Genomic DNA, 22,805 nt, shown 5'->3' with positions numbered 1-22,805 from the left:
TACCAAACCAAGGGCACCAGAGACCATATAATAGATTATATGGTCTCTGAGGGCACCGAGAACAAAAGGGAGCCTGACGACAGTGTACTTGGTATTATTCCACACCACACGGCTTCTCTTAGATGACGGAATGGGACGAGTGTGCCATTCGTCAATGTGTCCGTAGATTAAAATAACGAGAACCAAGTCTACCCGTAACCTTCGTAATTGTCCGTTATCTATTCGACGGTTTCCGTTCATTTCCGTAACGTCGCAGAATGACTTGATATGCACCTTGTGCATGTTGTGTAACAGTGTGGACGTAGCTCATTCGGTTAGCTGTCGGGCTAACAGTCCGAAGGTCGCGGGTTCGCGTCCGACGGATGACCTCAATACTGACAGCAGGGTCATGCCCGGCTGTCGGTTTCAAAACATCGTGCGTGTGCACAAACTTATCGCTGTACGAATAAGGTCAGTCTGTATCTGTTGATTTTGCTTGTAGTGAAGTAACTATTATTAGATGTAGTTTGCGATCATACATTGTCACTGTTGTGGGTGTTGTCATCAGCCGGTCACTGACTGTCGATCGCAGCTGGGCGGTCACTTGTGAAGTTTCATTCATCGAACTTTATTTAAGTTGTATTTTCTCAGATCCCATCTATCTCATTTCTAGTCAGAGCCCCCAGTCCATCTGGGATTGTCATTGGATATTAATTCCTGCATTTCCCATAAGGCCGTTCAAAATTTAAGAAACTACTCATTCAGTACCTTGTGTCTGCCAGAATTCGTTGTTTATGGGATGGGGTAGCCCGGGGATTAAAGCATTCGCTCGTCACACCAGAGACTGAGGTTGATTCCCCACATGGGTTCTATGTTTGAAGCCCATTTATAATGTCCCCTGGTATGATAATGCTGGAATATTGCAAAAAGCGACATAAAACCCAACTCACTCACTTGTATCATTGTAACCCAACAGAAGTGTAACATTTACATGACAGAAAGCAATATACTGAGCCACTTGTACATTCTTCAGTGTGTTCACTAACTGACTGAATTAAATCAGTGTTCTGTCAGGGCTATAAATTTAGCCAAGAGCATTAATTACTAGTCTAAATAGTGATTACATGTATCTATACCACACTTAGAAATTCTTCTAGCCATTATGATACCTTCAATATTAACAAAACCGGTCTGAGTTAGCTTGATTGTTTATTTCAATCCCTGTAAAAATAGTTTTGATATAAATAAGTAGGCATTATGGTATTACATAATCCCTCAGTAATCTGTATAAAGTAACAAGTTTCTGATTCCATGCATTGTTTTTTTAAGCTACACTGGCTTGAAGTACAGTTTTGATTATGGTGATTATAATTTAGTGATTACATGTAACAATACCACATTTAGAAATTCTTCATGCGCTTATGATACCTTCAATATTAACAAACCTGGCCTGAGCTAGTTTGATTGTGCTTATTTCAGTCCCTGTAAGAATAGTTTTGATATAAATAAGTTGGCATTATGGTATTACATAATCCCTCAGTAATGTATAAAGTATTGTTTATTTATGTACACTTGCTTGGAGTACAGTTTTGATAATGGTGATTTTAGTCCTTCCTATTTACTGGAGGCTATGATTTGTATCACCACGGAATCAGGCGTTAAATGACAAACAAAATCAGCTGATTAGGAACATTCATATCCTCAGGTGCTCATTGTGCATGTGACAAGTGGAGTGTGCCGGCCTGTGTCATTTCATAAATCTGCCTTTCTATGGCTAAGTGTAGGATACTGAAAGATTACTATTCTGACCAACATTCTGATGTTATTGTCACTGTATATATGTCAGCAAGAGCTTTAATCTGCACTAGCTGCTCCATGAATTAATGTTGGCAGTGGAACATTGAAATAAAAATAACCAGCCACGTAGGCATGAAATTAGCCCAGCTGATGTAAGATCATGGAATGTTTTGTTGGGATATATAGTACTTGAGTTCTTTTGAAAAGAAAAGATTAAAATTGTGTGATATCCCCTCGGTAAGATTAATACGTTGTGGTCCCTCGAGTACAAAGTCTATACACCTATTTACAAAAGTAAATTTTCTCATTTTTCTTGCAATGGCAAAGTGGGGCTAATTTGTTTATGGATTAAAAAAAATTAAATGTGTGTTTCTAGCAATATGGGTGAATGGACATCACATTGTTAGAACCTATTGTTTAGCTTGAAGAAATTCTGTCAAGGTAGACCGCTGCCCAGTCCCCGTGTCCGTCATTGTTGATAGAGCAGGAACTGGCCGCCTGGCAGCTACATCACGTAATAGGACTGGTGGTGCGAAAAATTATTTGCTCTGGATCAGTGCCCCTTTAAACAATCAGGAAGTATTGTTTTACAGTCAATTTCAACCAATATGTTTGTATTGATACATGATCGCAGCATGGTCCCATAGCATGAGTCAATACAATACACACCTATCTAATACTGCATGAAGCACCATCATGATCCATGTGCTCCTTCTTCTTCCAGGCGACCTGTTATGTGAGAGCAGACGTGAACTGATACAGTTGGCAGCATGTTGGACAAGGTTGTGTACGGTGTTGCTGGAGCAGCAGGAGCGTCTGTTGTGGCCTGGAAAACCATGTTTCCTTGGATAAATCATGACCTCAAGATCATCAAGGTCGGGAAGCGCCTCAAAACTGAAATGGACAAAGATTTGGAAAGTGGAGAGTTCCTGATAGACAGATTTGAGAAACATGTCTACAATCAACCAAGGAAGCCGTTTATTATTTTTGAAGGCAATGTTTTCACTTATGAATACATTGACCAGCAAGCCAATAGAGTAGCAAATGTTGTGAGGACATGGGGCTGTCGGTGGGGGACACAGTGGCCATGATGATCTACAATGAACCAGCTTTTGTGTGGACATTTCTTGGTGAGATATTTTTTAAATATTTGCTGTAATATTTTGTGTACTAATGCCTTATACAGTGTTTTATTTGAAACAGAAGGGTATGAACATTTACAATGTATGTAGTGATAAAATACTATCCTTGTCTGAACTTTAGTGATATAACACTTTATGACCATGATCATCATTTATTTCAGTCACGTTTAGTGACAAAATGATAATGCGTTTTGTTCATTTGCCTTGTCAAATCACATTTTTCTTCAAAACGTGAACTTATCGAAACATTCATGGCTGAAAAGTTAAGAAAATGTCACACAATCTAAGTATCTTACCAGTATTATTACCCAAACGGGAAGAGATGTGGGTTGAGTTTACTATCCATTAATACAGATGTCAGAGTAATGATTAATGTAGTTTGATCATGTTGAATAGTGTGGGGCGTTATTGGGGCATTTGTTTCCTTTCTTGTACAAATCTACAAATCTGATTGGTGTTTTGCTATGGCCAGAGATTAACAAAATCAAATGTTGGAAGAATGTACGCAGATAATCAAAGATGTTTCTCTGGTCTCCGTCAAATCTTTTACAAAAATATACCTACCAATATCTCTTTGGAAACTTGTTGGTTGTCACTGGTATAAGTCTGCCCAATTAAGTCATGTCAGACCATATTTGTGCAAAGTTTGACAGTTAATACATAGCAGTAGTCCTTGCAGTAAATTAATTGCACAAACCTGCATTACCTTTCAACATTTTACAGTCTTTCTTCAAATGACCATCTGACTTTCAGAGTTTAGACATACTGTATTCACAAAATGAGACGGATTGGGACAAGTTCTTACAATCTATAAAAATCCCTTCTAGACTATTCACTGTAACAAATTACATCAAGAGTAACTATTAGAAACAGACACACAGGACGACTGACAGTAAAGGGGACATGTTATAATACAAAAGGTGCCGTGAAAGAAAACTACTGGAATCTTTTTTATTTGTTTACATAAAGATGTACATTTTAATTGTAGGAACTCTAAAGGTGTGCATCTCATACCTTGTTTATGCAATTTCTTAATTTTGTCACTTTTACAGATGTTTGAACTTAGTTGAGTTTTGTTCTATTCAGCCTGTTTGTTCCATCCAACAGGGGGTGTACGTTATCCACTTCTCCTCGAAAACTGCTTTATGGAATTCATTTAGATTACACATGTGCTTTATAGGGACTCTAAAGGCGTGCATCTCATATTTTGATTTTGTATTTTATTTATTTTTCCAATTTTAATGCCGTTTGAACTTAGATAAATTCTGTTGAATTTCTCTCTGGATATAGTGTTATAGGGGATGAAGTCTATCCACTTCTCCACAAAAGCTGCTCAACAGAATTGATTGAGCTTCTACTTGTGTTTCATTGGAACTCTAAAGGTGTGCATCTCATACCTTGTTCATCCAATTTCTTAATTTTGTCACTTCTACAGATGTTTGAACTTACTTGAATTTGGTTCTATTCATCCTGTTCGTCCCATACAACAGGGGGTGTACTTTTTCCACTTCTCCTCAAAAACCACTGCACAAAACTCATTTAGCTTACATATGTCTTTTATAGAGACTCTAAAGGTGTGCATCTCATATTTTGTTTTTGTATTTTATATTTTTTTGTATGTTTAGAGACATTTGAACTTAGATAAATTTTGTTGAATTTCTCTCTGATGATAGTGAAATAGGGGATTAGGTCTATCCACTTCTCCACAAAAACTGCTCAACAGAATTGATTAAGCTTATATGTGTGTTTCATTGGGACTCGAAAGGTGTGCATCTCATAGTTGCATAGATGTTTATTGAACTTGTTCGTGAATTTTGTTCAAGTATTGATCTTTATATGATAATAGGTTGTGTTTTCTAACCCCTCAACACATTGTTTTTAGTGTTTTGAAGTACTTCAGTGGGACCCTGAATGTGTGAACTCTTCCTACAGCAGCGGGGGCATTCGTGTCCCTGGACACAATTTTTTCTTGTTAATATTGTTTCATTTTTATGATTAGTTCAGATCTGCAATACCATTTAAAAGAACAGTTAACGTAACCACAGCATAACAATCACAAACATTTTCGATAGTTTTAAACATGATATTTTCACTGCTGTTTAGGGACCGTTCATAATTTATGGCTACGGTGGGTGATGATGATTTTAAGGGGGGTCACCCATTTTGTTCTGGGGAGCTAGGGGGCTTTATCAATTTTGTACACACATACTGGGAGGGGTCAGCAATTTTGTACATAAAAATATGTTTAAAATTATGCTTAGAAATTATGGGAAGGAAAGGGAGGGGTCATTGATTTTGTACAAGACATGTGGGGGGTTCACTTACTTTGTACATAAATTTGGGGGGGGGGAGGCATTCACATTGTACATGCTTCTCCATAAAAATCATCATCACCCCCCAGCCATAAATTATGAATGGTCCCTTAACTCAACGCTCAATGAAATATTGATAAGCATTTTCACATGGTGAAGGAGTGGTAGAAGGTGCATGTTGATGTGAAAACCAAGTTGCAACAGACAGGGCCACATTACACCATGGTCCCATGAATTTGTCAGTGTTGAACACAGACTGATATGCTGTCAGGGTAATGTAATAGGCGTGGTTCTCAGTAGACAATCACGGCCAGTGACAGCTGAGTTAAGTTACGTAGTGTGTAGGAACATGATGTTTAATCAACCTTGTTTGGACTTTGCGTTGTGTACTTTTCTTTTTATAGGTGTGCGTTCGGGTTAATCTGTTCTCTACTCAAAACTCAGTGACCAGTTCGTAAATCGGGCATAAAGCCTATTGGGAAATAACAGACACAAAATAACACTGATAATAATTTATTACAAAAGACAAACAAAACCTTAACAGTCTGTAAACTACACTTCTCTCTCACTCACATAATTAAGTTTAAGAAAACCAGCTTCGTGAGGAAAAACACCAAACCCCTATAACCTCTTCAAAATAGAACCTCCCGAAACCAACCCCGTCTAACTGGACATTACCCAAAGTCTATAACCTAATTCCTATTCCGTTTCCTACTTCTACTTTTCCCCAACCCGACCTAACACGAATATACAGAACTTAGCATCCCCCTACATAAAACCTAACATTCCACTCTGCAAACGGGGAGGGAATGATCCTGAAACAGGACCTCGGGACAGAGATATTACCTGATGCTCGGATGACCGAAAGCTAGACACTGAATCCAGAGAGCCAGGTCACTTATATAGTGCTCTAGAACGACCTCTGACATGGGTCAAAGTTCACCTACTGATGACGGACGTCTCCGCCAATCAGAGCCTACCCAACATATTTAGCACCAACCACGTGGCCTACCCAATGTATCTAGCGCTACGATGAACGGTAACCCCGGTCAAGAAGTTGTCCCGTAGTAGAGCAAGTGAAACAATGTGCTACAAGACTATCTGGTAGACAGTTATTCTATATGTGGTACGTATAGTTTGAATATCCCGTTATGAAGCCCCTGCCCCCATGCTTACGCTATAATTTAACCCAGTTTTCCTACAGTAACATAGATTAACATGATTAATGACCCATCAGTGTAACACGCAACAAGACAATGTTCACATAATCTTGAAGTACCCATGTGAAGCATGACAAGCTACAAGTAACACAGGGGTTTGTGATACATTATGGTAAATAAACTATTGAGTGTGTTTAGAGATCAGTTTTGTGTAAAACATTGAAATTGTGGTTGTAAGGAAAGCAAACGATATCATTCATCAGCTCAGACCCCTTTCTGTGTCATAGGGTTCTGAGTCGTTTGTCATTTGATGTTCCAAATGATAATTCTACCATAGCAGAAGTGTGGTAACCTTGGTAACTTCCATATATTATGTTACAGGTCTCCAGAAAATAGGAATTGCAGCAGCCCTGATCAACTTTAACCTGGCGTCAGAAACAGCTGAGTCATTCTGTCAATGTTAGCGGAGCCAAGGCATTCATCGTTGGACCAGGTGATTTGATACTTTCAAGTATTTCCTTATTATGCTATATACTTCTGTTTATTATGGTTTTAACATTTGTTGCCCAATAATGGCTGCCTTCTTCATCTTGTTTAAGGGATGTCAAGGTTGTCACTTGAAGCAACTGGAGTGAGTGAGTGTTTGGAGTTTTACTGTTGAAAGACCAACCTTGCTTACTAAGTGCATTGTATCTCCATTCTGTTTCTAAAAATACCCCGGACAGACAGACAAAGTTGTTTTTGTAGGAGATATCACCATTACCATTCTTCTTACTAATGAATTACTGTCACTCTTGAGCTTAAAATCAACAACCATTCTGAATGGACCTTCTATACTAGAGTTTGGTATAAATATCCATATTATTGCAGTGTAGTATGACAATGCACTCAAAATATCTAATCAAGATTGTGGTATACAGTCAGGCCGCGGTAATCCGGTCCTCGTTAATCCGAATCCACCGACTTCCCAACGCTACTCACTGGGCACCAAATCATCTCCCTATATATTGTATATAATTGACACCTCGTTAGTCCGATGATTCAGTTTCCGCCTCCGAACGCTGGTCAGTCGGAACGGATTGGACTAATTAAGTTGTAAACAGCTGCGTTAATCCGAACGATTGAAGTTGACCGCGCTGCTGACTGGTCCACTCAAAGTGACACATTGTTTGTTTAGCGACTTAGCGACTCATCCCTTTGATCCCTTTATCATAAGTGATAGGGAAATTTTGACAACCACGCAGTTTTGGGAAAGACTTCAATCCAGAAATCTATGCTCGGTACCGTTTCAACACGAAGGCGTGGATGACCTCTGACATGTTCTGTGATTGGCTGAGAACTTTTGATAGACAGTCAAATGTCAAAGTTCACTTTCTTCCTCCCAACACTACATCCCGGATTCAGCCACTTGATGCTGGTATTATTCGGACATTCAAAGCTTATTACAAGAGATAATTAGTGAGACATTTCATCGCATGTGCTGAAGACGACAAAGCCCAGTGTATAAACTTAAGAGAAGCCTTGCGATTCGTGAAATCTGCATGGACAGATGTTTCCTGTCAGAGGATCAAGAACTGTTTCAAGCATGTCGAAATTCTGCCAAGTCAAGAATCGCAGATTGGTGAAAAAACAACCTTTGCAGCAGCCCACCATTAAAGACTACTTTTGTAAGTAAAATGTGTGAGTGAAACAATGTGTAATAAATCCAGTGATTGTCTTTGATGTTTTGTTTTGATTTCTTCACGTATCGATAGTAAGGAAAGATATCAAGGGGAAGTAACTCGGTGCATATACTGTGGTTTCAGCAGTACGAACGTTTCACTATCAGAACGGTTTTTTTTAAAAACCAAAGTGTTCATATTAACGAGGTCTGACTGTATTATACTTCATATGAAAAAAGTTGTTTCCAGTGTATTACAGTTGTGGAAGGGAAGTGGTTTGCCTGTTGTATTTGAGACAGTGAATAAGAAAAATGAAGTACTGGGGATATCATGGCTTACCACGCTGAAGACCTGGGTCAATTCCCTACGTGTAAAGCCCATTTCTGGTAGGGCTTCAACGAGTCCATTTTCTTGGGCTCGAGTACTCGAGGGGCGACTCGACTCGGACTCGAGTACTCGAAATTCATACCTTTCAAGCAAACGATAACGTAACCGGCATCACGTGTTCCCGGTCACAAAGTGAACACTTACATCATTCCGACTATATCGTCGTGTGACTAAAATTTCCTGTTGGTAAGAATCAGTACTTGGATGTTTACTTGCCAAATGTTGTTGTTTTTCATCGTACTGGTTGTACTGGCTGCATAACGCAGTGATATACCGCACAGGCGGCATTTGGTTATTTTCTCTTTTCACTGTCCAGATCAAGATACGCCCATACATTTGATTTTTTATCGTACGTTCTCCATGTCTGTTAAGATAGTTACCTAATCATTTTAAGAAGTGAAATCTAACAAGATGCATAATATTTACTCTCATCTGCAGACTTGTAACAACTAATACCATACAGCCACACCTTATGAGGGGTAAACTATTTAATCTAGGTGTTAATAAAAACATTATCATATGGGTTAAAGAATTCAGGGTACATAGAACTCAGTATGTCAGTGTCAATGGCTATCAATCTACTTTTCTCTCAACGTCTACTAGAACTCCACAGGGCTGTGTTCCTTCATCCGTACTTTTCGTTTTGTATACCAATGATTGTTACTTGTCAATAAATGACTTGTTTACAGTGAAATTCGCAGATCACACCACTGTTACTGGCCTAATTTCCCATTCTGAACATTATTATCGTCAAGGCATTGGCAAAACCGTAATGACAGTTTTTTATCAAATCTTTATTCAAAGTGTGTTGTGCTACAATTTTCTATGTTGGTATGGGGGTCTGTCTGATCGCAACAAAAACAAATTTTTCAAAATTGTTAATACTGCCAGCAAAATTGCTTGAGTGTCTTTCGGTATATTCCCTTTATCTATGAGCGCCAGATTGTCAAAACGCAACTAAAATTAGATTTGATAGTTAACACATTTTATCTCACCATTTTGAACTACTTCTTTCTGGACGCTGCTGTCGATTACCTTCCCTCAGAACAGAGCTCGACAGTCTTTCATACTATCAAGTATTCGTGAATGCAACAAATATTTTTAATTGTCATTATGTGATTACAACTAGAATTATTCAGCCTCTTTACCTTTATGGTTAATTGAATTATATCATGTCAGTTTAATTGTGTAAATAGCTTCGTTTTGTGCATGTAATTATTGTGTATATTTTTGTGAACTGTGTACATATTCATTTTGAGACAGTATTCCTTCGGGATAATAAAGTTATATCTTATCTAATATCAGACGTTAACGGCCGCTCATGCTTTGCACATGGCAGACAGACTATCTCTCAACGTAACCCAATAATTCGAGTTATCTCCCCTTTTCGAGTCTTCGAGTCCTGGAAAATGGACTCGAGTCCAGCTAAACCCGACTCGTCCTCGAGTACTCGAGTACCCGTGGAACCCCTAATTTCTGGTGTCCCCTGCTGCGATATTGCTGGAATATTGCTAAAAGTGGCGTAAAAATGAACTCACTCACTCACTCTTCCAGCTAATGAAATTGTTCCCTAGTGTCATAAACACAATGTTATCTAAATTCCTGCAGGAGCGGAACTCTTTGATGCAGTCCATGCCAAGGAAGGAGAGTTTGGCGGCATGCCAATATATATCCCAAGGATGTTCAGCCAATCAGATGCCTACTGGCTACGTCTCATTCGATGATCTCATGGCAGCATCGTCTCCTGCTGGAGTTGACGCCAGCGTCCGTGCAGGTTTAACTCCAATGTGCCCATCTTGTTATATTTACACATCTGGAACTACAGGTACTACAGTCATACCTTCTGGGTTTGTTTATGAATAGATATGAATTCTTTATTGACAAGAGAGGATTCACACAGATCTGATAACAATGCCCAAAGTTAACAATGTCAAGCAATTTTTCAGTTTTACCAGCACATTGGTGGAAAAGTCAGGCCTACCAAAGAAAACTTTCCCACTGTGCAGAAAAATGCAGAAAAGCCCACATTAAGTCGTGGAAATAGCAACATAAACATAATACCTCGCTACTGAAACAGTAGAAACGGCAACTTTAAATCGCTATCACTGCATCATAAAACGAGGAGCCCGCAACTCCGATTTTGCGTGTGCGCACATGGAAGAGGAAGTCTCGACCGCATGTTGACATTTTCCAGCTTGGACAAAAGTTACATTCCTTTTTATGTATTTCTGTTGTGTTATTTGGCATTTATCATCATGATACTTGTGTGTACACTTGTTTAGTTTACCTTCCATTCGTATGAAACGATTGACAGTGTCTATTTCGACATATTTAATACTTTTTCTACGCGAGTTGATTCACGGTTGCTCGGAAATTGGAAAGAAGCCCGGATCGTAATGCGCATGCGCAGTAGAGGTCAAAGTTCGCTGATATAAAAATGTTGCAGTTTCATAGTTTTTCGTTGCCGTTTTTACTGTTTCAGTAGCGAGGTAATGTGATTATGTTGCTATTTCCACGATTAATGTGGGCTTCTCTGCGTTTTTCTGCACAGTGGGAAAGTTTTCTTTGGTAGGCCTGAAAGTGCAGGAATCTTATTCACAGTTCTTGAAAAGGACTTGAATGTGAATACAATTAGTCTTAATGTCAAAATATCTAATGAAGATTATTGTCATCTGAGTTTCAGTGTGTTGACTTCCTGTTGCCTGCAACTTGAAAAGGATTTCCATATTTTCTTGTGTATAGTGCTCTATTTTGTTTCCTGAAGCATGTTTTAGCTCATATTTCAAACATTTATTGACCAAATTTGTTAGTATTTGTCTGTTTATGAATGAATGAATGAATGAATACTCTTCAGGTCCCCCTATGAATCATCATTGATAATCTACAGGGTATACGTTACGATCACTCTCCACTATACCCTGGATGCATCCACGGCTTGGCTCGATAATTTTATTACCTCTCTTGGCTGGCTTTTATCCAATCAGGTGTCTATGCTGGGAAGTTGAGCGAACCAATCACAACTCACTTTCGCTACTTAAATTATCTAACCGTTCACACAATTGATGCAGAGGGTACTCTGAAAGATGTGGAAGGAGTTCTTTTATATATTTTTTGAAAGTTTCAAATTTGTCAATTTGTCTGTATTATTTCTCCAAACATCTGAGTGGTACTGCGAACAAACCTTCGCGACTGCGCCCACAATCTTTGTTGACACTGGCAAGTTCGGATGTAACGGTGGCTTAGCTGATTGGCTACTGTGACAATGCAGAGCCAGCAAAGGGAGTAATATAATTATGGGGCCAAGCCGTGGATGCATCCAGGGTATAGTGGAGAGTGATCGTAATGTATACCCTGGAGATTATTGAGGATGCCTATGAATTGGAGAGTACATGCAATGTCATTACATTACTTGTCAATCTCAAATGGCAGTAGATATATAAATAAGTTCAACAGAGTTGGCAGACATGAGGTGAAACGCAAAGAACTGTATTTACATGGTGTGTGACATAATTTCACAAATATAATATCCATGTTGAATTGTCTAAGCTAACATGCTTAGCCACAATACTCATGAATGTTGCCCAGCTCTCAAGTGTCATGTCATGGACCACATCTGTAATGGCACCGAGATATCTCAGGACCTTCCAGAGATGAGTATGAACCCTGTGGAAGTCTGGCGATCTTTATATTATTTGGGTTGTTTCATATGACACCTTATACTGTCTTATCCATACCACATAATGTAATGTCCTGTTTGTTTTGTTTTTGATAAAAGAGGGTGATCTATAACATGATATAAGACTTTGTCATGTCACAGTAGATGTATAAATAAGATATTCCTGCTATATATTTCCAGCATGCCACAAATCTGATAATCTGCTATTGATTTGAATATATGCTATGCTGTAAATGTAATCTTATCATCCTCATTTGGCTCTCAGGAATGCCCAAACCAGCACCTATTATTCACTTGAGGGCAATGAACATCGGCCTTGCAATTGCCAACGTCACCAGCAGTGACATCGTGTACACGTACTCCCACTTTTTCACAGCTCAGGAGACCTGGGATTGATGGGTGCAATCAAACCTGGTATGTCGAGGATGCAATACATTTCTAATCCATTTTAAGAAATGCTTTTATACTTAATTCAGAGGTGTCCAAACCAGTGTTTATAAGGCATAATCAAACTCACATCACTCAGTGGTGGTTTCTTGTTGGTGGACTTCAAGAAGGATAACGTGTTGTACCTGACGTTGCCGCTGTACCACAGCGAACGTGGTGGGCTGGGCCTCTACGGGTCTATACGTGCTGGTATGATGTCAAATGCCTGTCTTGTTTGTTAAACCTTAAGGGCTCCCCTGATGTGTTTTATCTATTCAAGCATACAACAACTCAGTAATTTCTTTGCACATTAAAGACCGCCTCCGTGGTGTAGTGGTTAGAGCGTCCACCCGGAGAGCGGAAGGTCGCAGGTTCGATCCCCGACCGCGTCATACCAAACAACGTTAAAATATGGTACTTGTTGGTCCCTGTGTGACGCTCGGCATTAATGGGTACAACAAGGACTGGTCGGCTCGGAGTCAGTATAATGTGTCTGAGTGGGGTATTCATGCTTCACTGCGACATGGTATCTCAGTGAGCTAGCACTATAAAACCAGCTTCAGTCTGGGCTAGTACAAGCAGCCGCACATAACATACACACGCATGCACGTCATCATATGAGCGAAATATTCTCAAGCACGACGTTAAACCCAATTTCACCTCACCTCACCTTTGCACATTAAAGTGCAAATGACCTAATCGTAAAATAAACAACAACAAAATTTTCTCAGTTACAACTCAAATACTCTTCCTTCGTATTTAACTGATGACGTAGTCCTGAAAAGTCGTTAGAAGTTAATATATATATCCTGTTGTAATGTTTTTCCACTCGGATAAGACACAGTTGCTAGTAAATTGTTTGATATGAAAGTTTATGAAGCTAAAGTTTGTATCCAAAGTTCTGAGAGCGGTCTTGATACTTTGCACTGTGTTGCTTCTTGTATGTCATGGCTGACTGCAGTCATTTTGTAACACTGGTGGAGGAGACTTTGTACTGCATGCATCTTTGCAATGTTGTGTCTGTTTGTAGTGTATGTGACATCTACATGAACAATTAGAACAATTACTTTACATGCTAGCTGTGTAAAACAGACTGAAGGACCTAAGATTGTAAGCTGTTGTGTTGCTATGAGTTATTAATCAGAAGTCATTTAGCTTCAAGAGTGTCACTCTAAATATTTTTGTTATTTTTCCGTATCCTGACTTATATTACTTGTCTCTCTCTCTCTCTCTATGTTTAAATCAAATCCGGTTACTGGTAAACATTGTGTTCTAGATCATTGCACATTGCAATACATAGTAATGTGTATGATATCTCTCTCTCTCTCACTGACTCACTCACTCACTCACTCACTCGGTCACTCACTCACTCACTCACTCACTCACTCACTCACTCACTCACTCACTCACTCACTCACTCACTCACTCACTCACTCACTCACTCACTCACTCACTCACTCACTCACTCACTCACTCACTCACTCAGCCTGATATACAGTGGAAACATCTGTCTCTGCGTTCCCAAGTACAATCTCACCCAAGCGCATTACCTCCTGAGAGGTCTGACTTTGGATTGAGACAACAGAGTAATTTTATCCCAACGGTCCTTGGGGGAAAATAGAGTGATGAGTCATTGCATGGTCACGGGGTTGCTGATGCATATGTGCAGGAGGTGGTGCGTTCGGGTTAGATGTTTTTACTGTTCTTGGGGAACATAGACACAGAGGTTTCCACTGTATATCGGGCTGAAAGAGAGAGAAGCAAATAATATGAGTCAGTATAAGTATAAAATATGATTTTTATCCAAAAATTCATTTTGATATTATTATTTTGTTTTTTTATCTGATTTTTTCTTTGAGAAAAAAGAGAACCATTAATGGATTTGAATTATCTAAAGAAACACATATGGGTAGAACATGTGCAGTAAGGAAAAGCAAGGTAATTCAATCATATCAACAAAGATTTAAAGAATATGGCTGTCCAACTTTGTAGGTGCAACTATGGTTCTGCGAAGGAAATTTTCAGCATCTCACTTCTGGGAGGACTGCTGTCGCTACAGGGTCACCATTATACAGTATATTGGTGAACTGTTCCGGTACCTTCTTTCACAACCAGAAGTGAGTGTCTTACAGCATATTGGTAGTTCCCTCATATATACCTCCCAACATGCTCTTGTTTTGGCTACAGACTCTCTCTCTTAACTGTAAACAACTGGTTCACCTCATCCAATATTCAGAAATAGGACAGACGACTCTGGACTCATTGACTACTTCACTGCATGGTAGTACTGTTTTCCTTTCAGAGCCCTGAAGAGAAGAGTCATCAAATTCGAGCAGCATTTGGCAATGGTCTGCGCAGAGACATTTGGGAGCAGGTGCAGGCGAGATTTAGAATACCCCAAATAATTGAGTTCTTTGGGGCAACAGAAGGAAACACAATATTGTTCAACCTGAGTAACAAACCTGGGGCTATTGGAAGACTCTCTCCATTGTTGGTGAGTTCAGTACGTGGACAGTTTTGATGGTCACAGTCCCACTTTCATAAATATTTTTAGAAAGAACTACTAACAATAAATACAGTCTGGACTTCGACAGGGCTGAAAACTGACAACAGCATCACACAACATTCAGTCATTGCCCTTGACCATTTGTTCTTGTTTTTTGACGATGATTGAAACATTATCCAGAAGTGGCTAACTTGTTATGGCAGTGACTATGATTCCTGTACACATTAAATGATTATACAAATAATGTTGTTTCAAATTTTCTTTTGTCCTAATTATTTATTGATATTATTTTAACAGCAGAGGTTGAATCCAAATTACCAAACCTTGGTCAAATATGACATTGCAACGGCGGAACCAATCAGAGACAGTAACGGACATTGTATAGAAGTTAAACCAGGTTAGCTTTACTTCCACATTCAATATACCAATATATGTCTATCCATTCAGTGAATTAGCTCTTTTTTGTTGGTATTCTGGTAATGGCATAAAAATTACCCTGAGAGACAAAGGAATCAGTTTTTTCATTAGATTATAGATTTCTATTTATATCATTAGCCATTTCCTACAAACACCAGTGTTAAAATCCTGTGTGTGATGGGGGTCTTTTTCATTTCACCCAATTGTACATTGTGTTTATGCCTTTCTGTTTGTATTTCTGCCTTCATTTGTTATCAGTCTTGTGAACTTGGTGGCAGTTTGGTCTTGAAAATAACTAACAAGAATGAATATCAAACACTGAGGTTGGGAAAACATCAATAATTTTGAGTTAGCATACAGTGGATGACTCACACTTGTTGAACTTGCATGATTTGGGGTTTTGTTGTCAGTAAACAAGTATTACGAATCTATGAGGATTTGCACAGTGTGTATGCTTGTGTTTATGTTGGTAATATCAAAACTTGGGCCCTTATTCTCAAAATGTTCGTAGCCCTAAGAATTCTTAGCTTTGATCGTAGCCAATGTGTTATGAATGGGCTTATGAAGTTCGTAGGGCTACGAACATTCGAGAATAGCAAGCCTGGTTCTTATAAATAATTCTACCATGACAACGTGAAATACTTAGTTTGATTGACAATCAATAAAATTAGGCACTCTCAATTTAGATTGAACGAATGTGTCTGATTTTATGACTGCTTCACTGAGTATGTATACAGCAGTGTCGCACTACTTCCACTTGGCCCCCCAACATGGCTGATGTCAATATATAGGCTCAGCCATAAACAAACAATGTTTAACTTACCAGAAAGCCTTTAAAAAATACATCTATATGTATGCAAAACATTAGTAAGATTTGTCTACCTGGTACATGGTAATTTTGTGTCTATTTATAATGGTTTACTCAACATGAGATATCCAGGAAGTTAAAGCACTAAACAACTGGCATCACACCTTTGACAATTTTATGCAGAACTTTGTGAGTGTTGGGTCAGGTGAACCCCCCAAATTTATGCAACTCATACTCCCACGTGACCTGTTGTGTTGTTAAATAAGTACATGTCAAAAATTGAACCACCAGAATTCTGCATTTTGCCGCTTTCCTACAAGACTATTATTGCTTGTAATCCATGTTCGTACACTTTCAAACCGCTAGGCCACAGTCCTGTCCCAAATGATGAAAAAATTATCCAAAATCCCATGTCCTAAATAAGTCATCAATAATAAATTCTCCATATTTAAGAATTGACAGTGCAAAATAAACAGCCCAGAAGACTACCATATAAAAATTGTCTCACTGTGCAGTAATGCAACACAAGCACCGCTCACTCTCTCAGCTAATAAATTGTATATGTAGCCAGTCGATTGCCATGAAATCACTTGTAATTTCTTTATTGAGACTGAACTGTCACTACTGAAAACAAAATATATTCTTCTGATGAAGATGCCAACTGTGATTATAACCAGTGTATGAATTAATTTTGAAAGTCACTCGCCAGGAGGGCGAGTTAAGTGAAAATGTTGCTAGCCCATATATGGTGTGATGTTTGGTAATTGAAGATGTTAAACGTTACATTTGTATTGTAATGGTTCCTCACCTCTTGTGCAAGGCTATTAACATTTTGTATATAGCGATCTTTGTGTGACGAGAGATAACAAATGTCATGAAACTTTTGTGGGCAGACTTTTAACACCTTAATAATTGACATCATTATATCCATTTGCATTAAATAAAGAACAAATTATCTGAGATTTTCAGCTAATCAGGTAGCTTTAACAACTTTACTGACCTGATTCACAATCAGCTAGCATTTGGCTAGCGGGCCAGTAGCTATTTCGAGCGCAGATTTGAACATTTTTATTGAGTACTTTGTGTGTTTTATGTAGGAGAGAAGGGCCTGTTCATTTCGGCCTTTGCTCCTGAGTTGAAAGAAGTCAACTTCTATAAGGCATCACAGGAAGCCAATGAAAAGAAGCGTGTCCGTAATGTTTTCAAGAAAGGCGACTCTTACTTCAACTACAGTGACCTCTTCTACCTCGACCGAGACTACTTTGTGTACTTTGTTGATAGAATTGGTGATACTTTCAGGTTGGTAGCCAAATGTGATAAAACTAAGTCTGAAGCATTTTCTTAAATATCAGATTGTGTAACCGGATGCAATACCTCTTTACAGGTAGGGACATCGTAGGGGTCATGGCAGGTCAACTTTCAAATCAACCAATCACATTAGGCTTCTAATGAATAATTTCTGAATTTAATCAAGGAAATTTGAATTTGAAAAAATAGTAATAAACAATAATATTGCTATGATATGTTGTATATACTGTTGTTTGTGAGTTTGTGACATTTACTAACTGAAAGGCTTTCCAGGGTGGTATTTGTTGTGTGGTGGTTTCTTTGGCAGAGATTGAAAATTTCCGATTCAAGGTGTTAAAGAATTTAAGCCATCTTGTTTTTGAAATTTGCACCCACACATCCTTTATTTTAATTGACTGGTCAAAGTTTGTGGGCCTTCTATGGAGGCAGTGGGCTAGCCCAGTGGTTAATGCACTCACTCATCACGCTGAAGACATGGGTTTGATTCCCCACATGGGTACAATGTGTGAAGCCCATTTCTGGTGTACCCTGCAGTGATATTGCTGGAATATTGCTAAAAGCAGTGTAAAACTAAACTCACTCACTCATTTCTATGGAAGTGTTGTCAAATCTTGACAGGCATGCAGTTAAATCATGGAAGTTCTGATTCTTTAACAAGATTGTGTTTGATTCTTAAAATAAAACAAAAACATTTAACTAGATTTAATGAGTTTCTGCAATATTTATCAGAGCAAAGATATCCTCTTTTCATCACTGGTTTGATGGCTTGTCCTGCAGCAATTACCATTCAAAATGTTCAGTGCCTCAGAATGTATCTAAAATATATGTTGTTGTAGTTCTCACTGTTATGTTATTACACCAACTAATACTGTCAACTCTGCTGTTGGTTTCTAGATGGAAGGGTGAGAACGTATCAACAACGGAGGTGGCCAACATTTTGACTTCCCTAGATTTCATCCATGATGCCAATGTCTATGGCGTCACTATTCCAGGTGGTGTTTTCATGTCTGTGGAAGACATTTGCTGTAAATTGATGGAAAACCTGAGGGTGTTTTTCTGTTTAGGATGCTTATTTCATTTTGATCTGAGACTTGCAGTAGGCTCCTGCACTTTCATGAAGATCAGATCTGTTACACCAGCATAACTTCCTGCATTATGATCTGACGAGACTCCATCAGAGGTCCTGACCTGTCAAGATGACCAATGTGTTGAGCCAATCAAATGTTACCTCTGTAAAGTAATAGTTTCATTTGTGTACCATTTCGGCTATTTTGATCCTAACAATAGAAACTCACAATGACACAAATATTTCATTGTGTTCCCTTTTGTATGTACATGCCATGGTGCCACGTACTGCAACTTTTAAATATTTAGATTCATAACAACCATTTTTGTGTGCTGAAATTCAGATGTCTGCTGTTCTGCTCAAATAATTCACTTGCTTGTACTAAGAAGTTTTGACTGTTTTCACTCAACTGGACTGCCTAAACACTTTCACATAAAAGTGATATATTGAGGAAAAATGTAAAAAAATCTGTGTATTGTTATTGTTTACTTCACAAAATGATGATGATGTTTATGTCTTGTGCCAGCTAGTTTTGTTATCAGCTGATTAGTTGAGCATCTTGTGTATTTCAGGGCAAGATGGTCGAGCCGGCATGGCAGCCCTGACACTCTACGATGATAAACCCTTGACCCCCGAGCTCCTGCGAAAAATCTGGAAACACTGTGAGGAAAATCTAGCTATATATGCCCGTCCAATGTTTCTGCGTCTTCAAAAGGAGGCTACGCTGACAGCTACATTCAAACAGAGGAAGGTTGAGCTGGTCAAGGAGGGATTTGACATCAACCTTGTGGACGATCCTCTCTATTTTGCTGACCAGGTCACTAAGTCCTACATTCCCTTAAAACAGGACACATACTCCCGAATCTTGACCACATCCAAGTTGTAGCTGTGGCAGGGGTAGCCAGTCCAAATTGTAGGTGTCAGCACCTGTACCATGAACCACTGTTGCCTTGTAACTGACCAGGGGAACCTTATATCCTCAGTATTATGACATAAGTAAACTCCAGGTGTAAAGTCAAAGGAATATTGTTATTAGTTGTTACTATCTGTGTTTTCATGCGAACACTGTGCTTTGTTATCAGTTTATATCTGGAGTAGTCAGTTTACTTCTTCATCTTCTATCCAAAAGATACTTACTGTAATCAAGAACCGATCCACAATGTCTGTCCATTTTTATATTGTAATTAATGATTGTCCATTCATAGCATCATCTCAATATTGATGAGGGATATGTTCAAGCACATAGCTTATTATTATTATTATTATTGTATTATCAAGGGAGTAAACAAAAATCAATCTGAGTCTTTCTTAAGGTAATGGAATTAACTATTATTATACGGACCTAGCGATATTATTCAGTGCGCTTTTCATGGAAGCTTCCAAAATATATGTCCCTGGTCCCAATCCACAAAGGATTCGTAGCGTTATCTTAAGTATAATATTTCATTGTAGGTTTATGAATATCAAAGTGCTATGAACACTTTGTGGAATGGGCACCTTGATTTTGACAAATATTTTGTGACCTGTGCCTGAAATTTACAATTACACAAAAGCAGGATATATGTATGTGCCAGTCAGTGATTTTTGTCTTGTTTCAGATAAACTAAAGACACTGTTTTACATGCTACTTTTTTGTGTCATGGCATGAAATCCATTTTAGAGGAACTCTGTAGACGATAGAGGATGTGAGACTTTTCTTGTCAAAAGACAAAATAGACATTATCATGTGTGAAACTGCCAACTTTTCAATTTCAGGAGATGAGATAAATGTTTTCCTTGATAAGAAATGGTAAATGTTCCATTTGTTTTGCATTTTCTTACAGATCTTACTGAAACAGACTGCAAGTAGTTCCTTCATAGACTCATTTTATTGAAATGAGCTGTAGAGAATCGCACCCTTATGTCTTTTGATATCAACACTGATTGATAGAAACTGAAGGTCTCTGGTAAATAGCATCCCACCACATGGAGGCTTGTAAAATACCTAAGTTCTGTAGACAAGGTTTGATGAATATTTGGTATGAAAACACACACACAAGGGGGATACTCTCTTAATCGTCTCAAATCATTCTTCATAATTGTAGGGGGCACTGGGGTAGCTTAATGGTTAAAGCGTTCGCTCGTCACGCTGAAGACCCAGGTTCGATTCCCCACATGGGTACAATGTGTGAAGCCCATTTCTGGTGTTCCCCGTCGTGATATTGCTGTAATATTGCTAAAAGCAGCGTAAAATCATACTCACTCACTCACTCACTTACTCATAATTGTACATTAGTAGAATTCACGTTGCCTGCAAACAGTGTGATGCAATTTGATGGCGGTACTGTAGTAATTCATCACTAAAACATTAGTCTGTATATGTTTGATTGGCTGCAAGAAGTAAAGGATTGTACAGAGCCCAGAGGGAAGAAGATCATTGTAATTCCTCCAAATTCTAGAAAAGGGTAGAAGAGCTGGGGAAGGGGTCATTAAGACTGGTGGAGCTCAGGCTGGTCAGGCTGGAGCTGGTGCTGGCTGGGAGAGACTCATCACTTGGGCTGACAGACCAGATATCTGGATTGACTGATAGAAATGTTGGTGTTAGATGACTGGTGTCATAGAATGAATTAAATCTGGGACATTCTGGATAAAGGAAGGAGTCCTGGTTTTCTAGATACTTGCTGATGGGACTGTCTGGGGTGTTACTGCCAAACATGGGTGATCTAGGGATAGGGCTAGTGGGGCTGATGGACCTAGTGGTGTTGGAGGGGATGGCAGCATCGGTCCAAGTTGTGTGGGGGTAGAGACAAGTACAGCGAGGCTGAAAGTCATCCAGGCTCACCCAACTCTCGTTGGGACACAACATTTTGTGGTTCTGAAAAGTACAATTCAAGAGACATCAAAAGACTTGTATTAAAACATGCTTTTTAATTTAATGGATAGTGTTTATATACACTTCATCTTAATGTTTGTGAATGTTCATGCCTTAAGTTACAAATTTTAAGAATCGCTATGTTGAACAGTGCATCTGTCTTCCAACTCGAGAATATTCCAGTGAATGAAACTCCAGACTCAAGTCTCACAGGAGAAATCTGTAAGAAGTAGTACACGTATGATCATGCATGAAGTGTATATACATTCAGGCAATGACTCCGTGTTAAATGAAACAATCTGGATATTTTGGACAAAACATTTATATCCACCTAGTTATTTCTGTTCTGTGTCTCAATGTAGCACTTGAAAACAGGAAACTCAACAAGTGTAAAATTATCCAAACCAAGCCCCAAAAGCCAAGCAAAAGTAGCCTATCCGGTGTATCTGTTGACACTGATAACTGTAACTGATGTACTCCGACCATAGTGAGTGAGTGAGTGAGTCTAGTTTTACGCCGCTTTTAGCAATATTCCAGCAATATTACGGCGGGGGACACCAGAAATGGGCTTCACACATTTTACCCATGTAGGGAATCGAACCGGGTCTTCGGCGTGACGAGCGAACGCTTTAACCACTAGGCTACCCCACCGCCCCCTCCGACCATAGACCTTTTGTAAGGGGACTTATTCTTATTCTTACATTCCTGTTCACTAACGATACCTTGTGAGGCAATGGTTTACAGATAGTAGCAAACACCTAAAAAAACATGAGTTCACACCCAAGACAAAGAGTTTTGAGAATGACCGAATCTTGTTTATCATGACAATCTTCCCGAATGGGAAAGGACGGAAAAAAGTACATTCTCTCCAGGAAGTCCTTGGTGAATACATGATAGTGGATTACTACTTTGAACAATGTCTAGGTCGTAGATTCATATTTGTATCAAACTGTTGGCGTGTCCCTTACCATAGAGGATAGCTGTGTACGTTAACACAATCTGGATACTTCGTCACTACAGTGAAGACTTCTGGGGATTTAGAAAGGAGGACATTAAAAAATGTCTGTTGTCATGGAGGATCTCTCCTGTTTAAATTGCCAACAAAAGTACACCTGAGAATGCTTACAGGTCACATGCAACGTAAAACACAACTTTGCAGATTCTGATACCATTTCGGTATGGACTTACGAGGGGATATAAACAAGTTATAATTATCACCAAGACTTATTCAGGGAACAAACTTTATTTTGCTTTCTTGTCCATATGATTTCTCTACATAGTCACTATCCCGAGTTACACATTTCTGCCA

General features: G+C 38.9%; 1 pseudogene; it reads left to right on the top strand.

The window, feature by feature from the left end:
- Window positions 1–257: 257 nt before the first annotated feature.
- Window positions 258–20,443, top strand: LOC124282499 (annotated as a pseudogene).
- Window positions 20,444–22,805: the final 2,362 nt, after the last annotated feature.

Source organism: Haliotis rubra, unplaced genomic scaffold (assembly GCF_003918875.1).
Source record: "Haliotis rubra isolate DU_JTF1 unplaced genomic scaffold, ASM391887v1 Scf3, whole genome shotgun sequence".
Taxonomy (NCBI): domain Eukaryota; kingdom Metazoa; phylum Mollusca; class Gastropoda; order Lepetellida; family Haliotidae; genus Haliotis; species Haliotis rubra.
This window is presented reverse-complemented; position numbering and strand designations above follow the sequence as displayed.